We start from the raw sequence: 9,418 nt of genomic DNA on the forward strand, positions 1-9,418 counted from the left end.
CAATAGTAGAACTCTTCATCTATTATCATTGAAGAAGGATAAAAATAATTAAATCTGGGGCAGTCATACTTCTTTTGCCATTAAATTCTAGGATATACAGCCAACAGAAGTGCCATTGACTAAAGGTAGCCAAAATCTCACCCACATCCAAGCAAACTACATATGGCAGGGCTACTTGGACTCAACACATTCTCATGTCTTTGAGGTATTAATTTACTCTAATATACTAAGATTTTAAACTTATGACATATTATTTCTATTATTTTTCTAATCCTTGGACACTCATTTTTTGTGTGTTTTTTAGTTATACATATACACTCATTAAAAAACACATTACCTTATAAATCATAATAAATAAATGGGTATTCATTAACTAAATGAATAAGATTTTGTGTAATATTTATTACCCTTCTTAGTTTGGTTTTAAAGATATATAAAGAGCTATAAAGAATAGAAAATCTTAAATAATTTTGCATATACTTTAATTTCTGAAGAGGGAGAAATCTTGATGTGGTGGTGATATTAACATTGGATAGATATGTATGGTACAATACGTACCAAATTTATCTTTTGCTTCTTAGCTCCTTCCAAAATATCTTCTTATAGAGGAGTCATCTATGATAGAATGTCAGTTTTAGTGCAGATGGAATTATGAAGTATAGACCAGATTTGATCATAATATGCAAATAAGAAAAATATGTTTGGAGTTAAAGGATTTTATGTATTTTGCAACATTGTGTAGATTTGTTTCTAATCATTTCAGGTTGGCTTTAGTCAGATGAAAAAAATACTGAGTTCTCAAGGATCCCAAACTTGGCGATATTTGGATTGTTGGTAGTCAGTAAATTGGAGAGTAAAAGAGCAATCCATATTTAACTTAGTTTGCCAAAATATTTTTTCCTGTATGCTTTTTAGATCAGTGTTTGAAAATTGTTGGGTTTTTAATTTAAAATCAACACTACCAGTATTTCCTTTTCCTTAAATATGTATATTTGAGAGGGTAATATCCAAATCTTTAAATATTGATTTTCTTCATAAAATGATTAAAATTTAAATGGTTCTACAGTGAAGAACTGGAATTACCACAGTGGTTTACCTATTATGTTATTCAAAGAAATTATTTTGTGATTTTACTGATAAGGTAATATCTGGAATTTTCTTTGGCTTTTTTTTTACTGTGACATTAAATGGATAATGGAGTTGTCGATAAATAATCTTGTGATTGAAAAAAAGAAAACAAAATAGAAGTATTTCCTGAGGTTATTTACTGAATAAGGCTTAAGGAAAAATGTGAACAAAAAATTATAGCTATATGAAACAGGTTCTTTGAAAAGATTTTTATGATGGTTAATACCTAAAAAGAAGATGATGAATATGGATGAAATAGTTATTTTGACTTTAAAACCTTGACTTTTTTTTTTTAAGCATGATACTTCCCTCTCAATAAAATACTGCAAGTATATAGTATCAGACTAAAGGTAGACATGTAATAATTTATTAATGTCTCTCATTGAAAGATTCTTTTAGAAAATTAAGTACTAATGAGCATAATGCAAATTAAAATCACTAGAAAAATTAGAATTTGGAACATTATAAAAGTTACAGTTTTGCAAATATGTATTTTTTTTTTGAAATGACAAAAGCTCCTCAAGATGACCTGTAGTGCTTAGAGAGCTTTACCATAAATATAGTATCTGTATTTTTAAAATAGACAATACACTTTGAACTAAGTTTTTTGAAAGGAAAATTTGTGGCTCTATGCTTAAATTGTTGTATTGGTGTTTTGACCACCAAAAAAATTAGATCTGAATTTTTTTTATCTGTTAAGAGATATATGTTGGCTTCTTATTTGACTAAAGTTTTAGAATAATTACAAACCAGATACTGTATATAATTCTCAACTTGGGAGTAACTCTAAGAAATGTGTAATGTATTTATAAAACTATATTTCAGATATTCAAAGATTAAAATTTACTTTATTATCTTTGAAAGATTGCTTGTTGTCCTAGAAAAAATTAATTACATATTGTGAACTCACTTTTTCAGGTGAGGTATTTTGTGGCTTCTATACATTTAAGACTTTTTGTAATATTCAGAACTTTGAGTATTTGCTATATTTTGCGTATTCTTTACCAATTTAAATAATTTGGTAAACTTTACAAAGTTTCAGAACTTAATTTCAGACTGATGATAGTTGTGTTAACTTTTTTTTTCCCCCGAGGCTGGGGTTAAGTGACTTGCCCAGGGTCCCACAGCTAGGAAGTGTTAAGTATCTGAGACCAGATTTGAACTTGGGTCCTCCTGAATTCAAGGCTGGTGCTCTATCCACTGCGCCCCCTAGCTGCCCCCTTGTGTTGACTTTCAAAAGCATTGCAGTATTCTTTCTTACATTATGTATGTTTGCTGTATATAGAGAACTGATTGTAAACATGAATAGTTGTGTGAAATAAACATTTTTTACCACAGACAATTACCAAACCTTTTGTTCCAATTTTTCCCCTTCTCTCCCCCCAGATGGCAGGTTGACCCATACATGTTAAATATGTTAAAGTATAAGTTAAATACTATATGTGTGTGTGTGTGTGTGTGTGTGTGTGTGTGTATACACACACACACACACACACACACACACATTTCCAAACAGTTGTTTTGCAGTATAAAAAGAATTGGACTTTGAAATAATGTAAAATTACCCTGTGAAGGAAATCAGAAATGCAGGCGGACAAAAATAGAGAGATTGAGAATTCTATGTAGTGGTTCATAGTCATCTCCCAGATGTTGGAACTGATTTGGTTCATCTCATTGTTGGAGAGAGCCACGTCCATCAGAATTGATCATCATACAGTATTGTTGTTGAAGTAGATAATGATCTCCTGGTCCTGCTCATTTCCCTCAGCATCATTTCCTGTAAGTCTCTCTAGGCCTTTCTGAAATCATCCTGCTGGACATTTCTTACAGAACAATAATGCAATATATATATACATATATATATATATTTAACAAGCATCACTTTGTAGCTCCCATTTGGCATAGTGCATTTATCCTTAATTTTCCTTCTGGTTGCCCTAAAATTTTAGGATAGATGATGGAAAAAGAAAGGAAGGGAATAAACATTTACTTGTACATACAACTTACCAGGTCCTGTGCTCAGTACTTTCTTTACAATATTATGTTACTTTATTCTCACCATCACCTTCCAAGTTCTGTGATATTATTATCTCCATTTAACCATTGAGGAAAATAAAGCAGAGGTTAACCCCTGTTAACAGGGGAACAGCTGGTTACTGTCTGAGGGCAGATGCAAACATGGGCAATGCTGATTCTGGCCGGAAGGACCTTTTGGGTATCTAGAACATCATTTAAGGACAACTTAAACTCAAGCAGTGGGAGGCTGTTTTGACTAGCTTTCCTCTCCTCTTTGCCTGCTAATTGCCATGGCAGGGCCAGACCAAATGATTTCATGAGATTTATACAGCCTGAGGGCTGGAGGCTCCCCACCCCCTCCTCTAGGTACAGGGCTCCCTCCACTGCACTGCCAGCTGCTTCTAATTTCTATATAATAGAAACTTTGTTCATCCTATGAAGGTGCACTAAGAGCACGTTTTCTTGCTTTTCTATTTAATAATATCAGATAGTTTTCAGCATTGACCCTTGCAAAAGAACTGAGTCAGTCTGGATTGGGCCAAGGATTCCCACGGCTACCTTCCTGCTGGCTGGAGGCTTTGGATTCAGAGGGAGCTAGAGACTGAAGCTGGCTGGAGACATTCTGACAGGAAAAGATTCAAGACCTTGAAGGACACAATAGAGGATCTGGACTTTAACTCCCGGCTGCATTTTGGGTATTACCGGTACTGGAACTAAAACTAAGGCTGCCTCCCCAGAAGCTCCCCAAGGGATCTCCTGCCAGAGAGCAATCGCAATTTAGAGACAACAGAACATTACACTGAATTATGATCTCATCACATCATAGACCTTAAAAGAGAGACTTTGAATGCCATGTACATCATCAGCTTCATTTTCCAGATATGGAAACTGAGGCCTCCTTGTTTCAGTGAATTAAGTCATAGAAGATCATTGGATGTAGTGTGGGAAAAGATCCCGGGATCACTATTTAGAGCTGGAAGGTTCTCTAAAGGTCTAGATGGACCCTTTTAATGACTATTTTAAGGACGATTCTGTCTTTTGTGTCTCTTTTTCTCTATGTATCTTTTAATTTTTTTGTTTTTTGTTTCTTGCTCACTCATTCAAGTTAAGCCTAGTGTTCAACAGGAAGAGAAGACATTGCTGACTGTTGCTTATCCCGCTAGTGTAGGTAGAGCTAAGCAGTTGATAAACTTACAGACAAGCAACTGTTTAGCAGCCCCTGAACCTATTCTAAAATATTTTCTCTTCCAAATGTTCACTTTCTGAATGTTTCTACTTCACTTTGTCCCTGAAATAACTAAGGATTCATTCGATTTGCAAGCCTTTGGAAAAAAAGAAAGAAATGCAGGGATGACTCTAGGAGGTTTCCAGGGCTCAGAATCATTACATTGCGTTAATTCAGGCTTTCTTCTAACACATATTGATAGTTGGATTAAAAGTTTTGCTTCAAGTGAAAATATCATAGTTAATTTGGGACCATGAAGAACAGTAGAGGGCACATATGAGTGAAACTCCAAGATGGATCACATTAGGACACCAGGAAGATTTACCAAAAGTTGAGAGAAAAACGCTCAGTTATCATGAAGAAGATGTCAAAGACAAGCTTTACCTCAGGCTCCACAGTGCAATGGAACTAGGCTGTCCATTAGATGATCTCTATACATAATTCTAGCCACCCTCTCAGCCTTTTCCATCTTTACATTGTTTGGTACCTAGTAATACTAAAATTATTCTAGATAAAGTAGACTTCTCTGAATTGGGCCTGCAAACCTAGTTTCCGTTTCTAGCAGTATTTCTATGAGAACATTGATTCTTTTCAAAAAAATCGATTTGTAACCATTAACACAAACCATTTTTAAGGTGAGGAACTATCTATGAATAGAATTTGACCAGTTTCTTATAAATTGCTTCCATCTCTGTTTTACCAAAAAAGGAAGGGAGAAGAAGGAGGAAATGGCTGCTAAGAGATTCATCTAAATACTTCACAATAAAAAAACATGGTAGCTGATGGATATTAGGAGATCTTGCCAGAAGTAGAGATGAATTCCTATGAAAAAAAGATCTACAACTAACAGAATTTAAAATGTCTTACTATAGAATCTCTAAAAGGCGAAACTAGTTAACCACAATTTCAGTTTCAGAAGTTAGTTGCTAAGAGATAAAGGTAGGGTAGGATTTGAGATATTGCAAAATAATCTATAAAATCTTTTTTTTTTAAAAAAAAGCTTTTTACCCTCAAAACATATGCATGGATAATCTCTCAACATTGACTCCTGCAGAGCTTCCCTTGCCAGACTTTCCCCTCCTTTTCCCCACCCAGATGGCAAGCGATCCAGTACATGTTAAACAATTCAAAATATATGTCCAATCCAATATGTGCTAACGTATTTGCACAATTCTCTTCCTGCACAAGAAAAATGATATCAAAATAGAAAGAAAATGAGTCAGAAAACAAAAAGAAAACGAACAACAACAAAAAGTGAGGGTGCAAAATCTTCTTTCTATGGCAAAACAAACATTTCGTAATAAACAGACAGTGTACATTGTTATAACTAGCATTGTTATTCATAGATGTTCAAGAACCATTGAGATTGATTCTACTTCTTCTTTCATTGCAGAATTATTGGAAGTGTCCTTCCTGTGACAAAATAAATCCTCCACTTCCACCCCATTGCCACAGATATTAGACTTTGTGAGAAAATTGGCTTCCAGAGGAGAAAGGTGAGATTTTGGATAAAGGCACATTAGAAAATCCCACACAAGGGGAAAAAGGGGGCTTTGATGTTCCAGATTATAAGAACAATAAAATCAAGGACTCATGTGTTGAGGAAAGTGAAGAATAGTACAGAAATCAGACTTCCAAGAGAATGAGGATTATTTCCAGCCATCAGCATCTAAAAGTATCATGTGTAGTAGTCAGGAACATACTGGAGAATTTGAGAGAAAAGAAGCACAAAGCAAAGAAAAAATATGGGATCTTTTCTTCCCTCTAGCACTGTAGAGCCCTGTGTTGTCTGTCAGAACCAACCTCAAAATGGTTGCATTGTCCATGGAAGGACAGGACATCTTATGGCATGTTTTACATATGCTAAGAAATCAAAAAGGAGAAATGAGCCTTGTCTAGTGTGCAGGCAGCCAATTCAAATGATTGTGTTAACTTATTTTCTCTAAACGTGTTGTAGTAAAACTGGAACTGTAGAAACCTGTACATGAAACATTCTTAAGAATGTTCACACATGGCTGTGAAATTTATTTAAAATTTTATTTTTGTGCTTTTTTCTGAGAAAATGAGTATTTTAGTTATCTCTAGTTCAGATTGCTTTTTGGAAAGAATTTTTTTATTCTTTTCCTTGAGGAAAAAAAATGTGGTTACTAGGTTTTCCCATTTTTGCATTATTTTTATTAGTATTCATTTGTATTACTTTTAGAGACACCAGGGTATAGTGGATAGAATACTAGTCTGGACAGATCTAGGTTCAGATAACACATTGGACACTTGAAACTAATTTGACTTAGGATGAATCACTCAATCAATGGATTCTTATGATTTATTTTCTAAGTCAGATAATTTGAGAGTAAGTCATAAACACTTATATTGGGTTTGGGGAAACTATAGCTCATTTATTGTGTGCGTCATTAAGAGCATGTTTAATATGCATTGTTTATATTATTAAAATATGTTTATATTTACATATTATATAATAATATAAATATATGGATAATTTAAAATATTGTATTGTAATATAATTTATTTTCATATTAGTTTCATTTACATCATCCTCTTCTACCTAGGGATCTATCCCTTGTCATCATAATCATCATTACCACTACTACCAATCATCATTATGTTTTTCAACAAACATTTAGTAATCAGTTTAGTAATTAATTAACCAGGTATTATGTGTTAATTTCAAAGGACACAAAGAAAAGCAAAAATTTGGTCCCAGTCCTCTGGGGGTTCATTTGCTCATGGAGGAGACAATGTACAAAATTTTATTTATAGATGAATATGTTTTGTATCGAAAGAGGGGAAAAAAGAGGGCCCGCAATGATAGTTTAGCAAAACCAACATATCAGCTTTAATTGGCAAAATATGCAATATTATATACTCATTGTTCCCCCATTTCTGCAAACAGGGCTGTAGATACATTTTTTCACCTCTTCTTTTAATATGAACTTGGTAAATATAAAGAATTCTATTTCTTTTTAATTTTCTTTCTTCCCTACAGAAGCATTTCTTTCTATTTATGTTGTTTTAGTTGTCATACATTTTTCTTTCACAATTCTGCCATCCTCATTTTATATTAGTTCACATGAGTAAATTGTCCTGAATTGTTTATATTGATCAGTTCTTTTTTTTTTAAATTATTTTTATAATTATAACTTTTTTTTGACAGTACATATGCATGGGTAATTTTTTACAACATTATCCCTTGCACTCACTTCTGTTCTGAATTTTCCCCTCCTTCCCTCCACCCCCTCCCCTAGATGGCAGGCAGTCGCATACATGTCAAATATATTACAGTATATCCTAGGTAGAATATATATGTGCAGAACCGAATTTTGTTGTTCTTGTTGTCTCAAGGTAAAAATAATCTGGGAAGAGAAACAAAACAAAACAAAACAAACAAACAAAACAAACAAACCAAAAAAAAAAAAAACAATGCTCTCAGTTTACACTCATTTCCCATATATTTTATATATATATATATATATATATATATATATATATATATAAACATATATGTATATCCCATATATATATATTTTTATATATATATCCCATATATATATATATATATATATAAACATATATGTATATCCCATATATATATATTTTTATATATATATCCCATATATATATATATATATATATATATATATATATATATATATATATATATATATATATATATCAGTTTACACTCATTTCCCTTATATTTTAGTCTCTTGAGTATATCTACAGAGCTCCATGTCCACAATCAGTTTAAAAACTTAAGTATCCTAAGATATGAACCTTTTAGTCCTCAAGTCCGACAAGACATAGATAATATCTGCTCCTGTTCGGAAGTCAGGAGGGGAGTGTCCTTTCTTTCTGTATATCTGAAAGCAGGCTCACCTCAAGTTTCTGTGTGCTTGGTTGGAATGACTACTAAGGAAATCATGCTTAGCCTCCAGTTGAATGTTTCAGTGTAAGATTAATCTAGGTTTGGAATTCCCATTTCAACAGGCAGGTTGAAGAGGGTGGGCACAAGTTTATTACTGCTTGGAACTTTCATTTAAATAAGACAGGAAAATAAAAAAGGAAACTCATAGCACAAAAGTAATTAATATACAACTAATAAACCCAGTGGCCACTACAACGACATACAACATACATCATGGCCACTCTGAGGAAAACACCGGAATTCCCCTGCTGAGAGACTTCATGGTCACAGCTACTCATAGTGGCAAGTGACAGGCATTGGCAGGCAAGTTGTCTATTACTTCCTAGCTAAATTCTCAAAGTCCCTTTCCACTAAGAGGCTTTTCTCAGCTGAGAACAAAGAAGGCACTACACTAAGGACTCTCATTTGATATGTGACTCTTGAGATGTAGCAACATCCCAGGTACAGGATGCTCCATCACATGAGACCCCCCAAGAAGACTATTTGTTCATTCCTTTAGCAGGACTGTTTTTACTCAAGGAACTGGCCAGGTTTCCAGGGTAAACACTGGCCTGCAGTAAAGGATACTCACTGATTAATACACAAGAAAGGATGGCCTTCCAACTTCTTGGTGTTTTCCTTTTTTTTTTCACATTGGATAACTTAAACCACGCTCTCATGTTCTCAGCAGAAAGTTATATAAAAGACAGAGCTGAGACGCATTTAACCTTCCTTACATGCAGAGAAAGTACAAATACCTGACACTCTGTAAGTGGTACAGTACCCCACATGCTTCTGTTTCTGGATAACATTGTTCTGATTGTGTCAGAATTTAGAATGCCATGGGGTCTCCTAAATGAGATCAACAATAGCTCTCAAGATTTCGGCATAAAAAAATCCATTAAAACATTAAGGGCACGAAAAAGTCCATTTTTTTGTTTTAATATGTCATTTGATTGAACTACTGTATCAATATAAATAATTTAGATATTCTAGATGCATGCTGAACTGGGTCCAGAGGAGAAATAATTAGACAATAGACTGGATCGAATATGGGGAATTAAACAGTAATTGTTCCCTGAAATAAAACCTTAAGACTCAGGAAGACCTGGGTTCAAGTTGGGCCT

The 9,418-nt window shown here is 33.7% G+C and overlaps 1 pseudogene; it reads left to right on the forward strand.

Annotated features, from left to right (window-relative positions):
- The first annotated feature begins 3,306 nt into the window (after window positions 1-3,306).
- Window positions 3,307-6,315, forward strand: LOC141549026 (E3 ubiquitin-protein ligase Mdm2 pseudogene; annotated as a pseudogene).
- The last annotated feature ends 3,103 nt before the right edge of the window (window positions 6,316-9,418 follow it).

This window comes from Sminthopsis crassicaudata, chromosome X (genome assembly GCF_048593235.1).
Source record: "Sminthopsis crassicaudata isolate SCR6 chromosome X, ASM4859323v1, whole genome shotgun sequence".
NCBI lineage: Eukaryota > Metazoa > Chordata > Mammalia > Dasyuromorphia > Dasyuridae > Sminthopsis > Sminthopsis crassicaudata.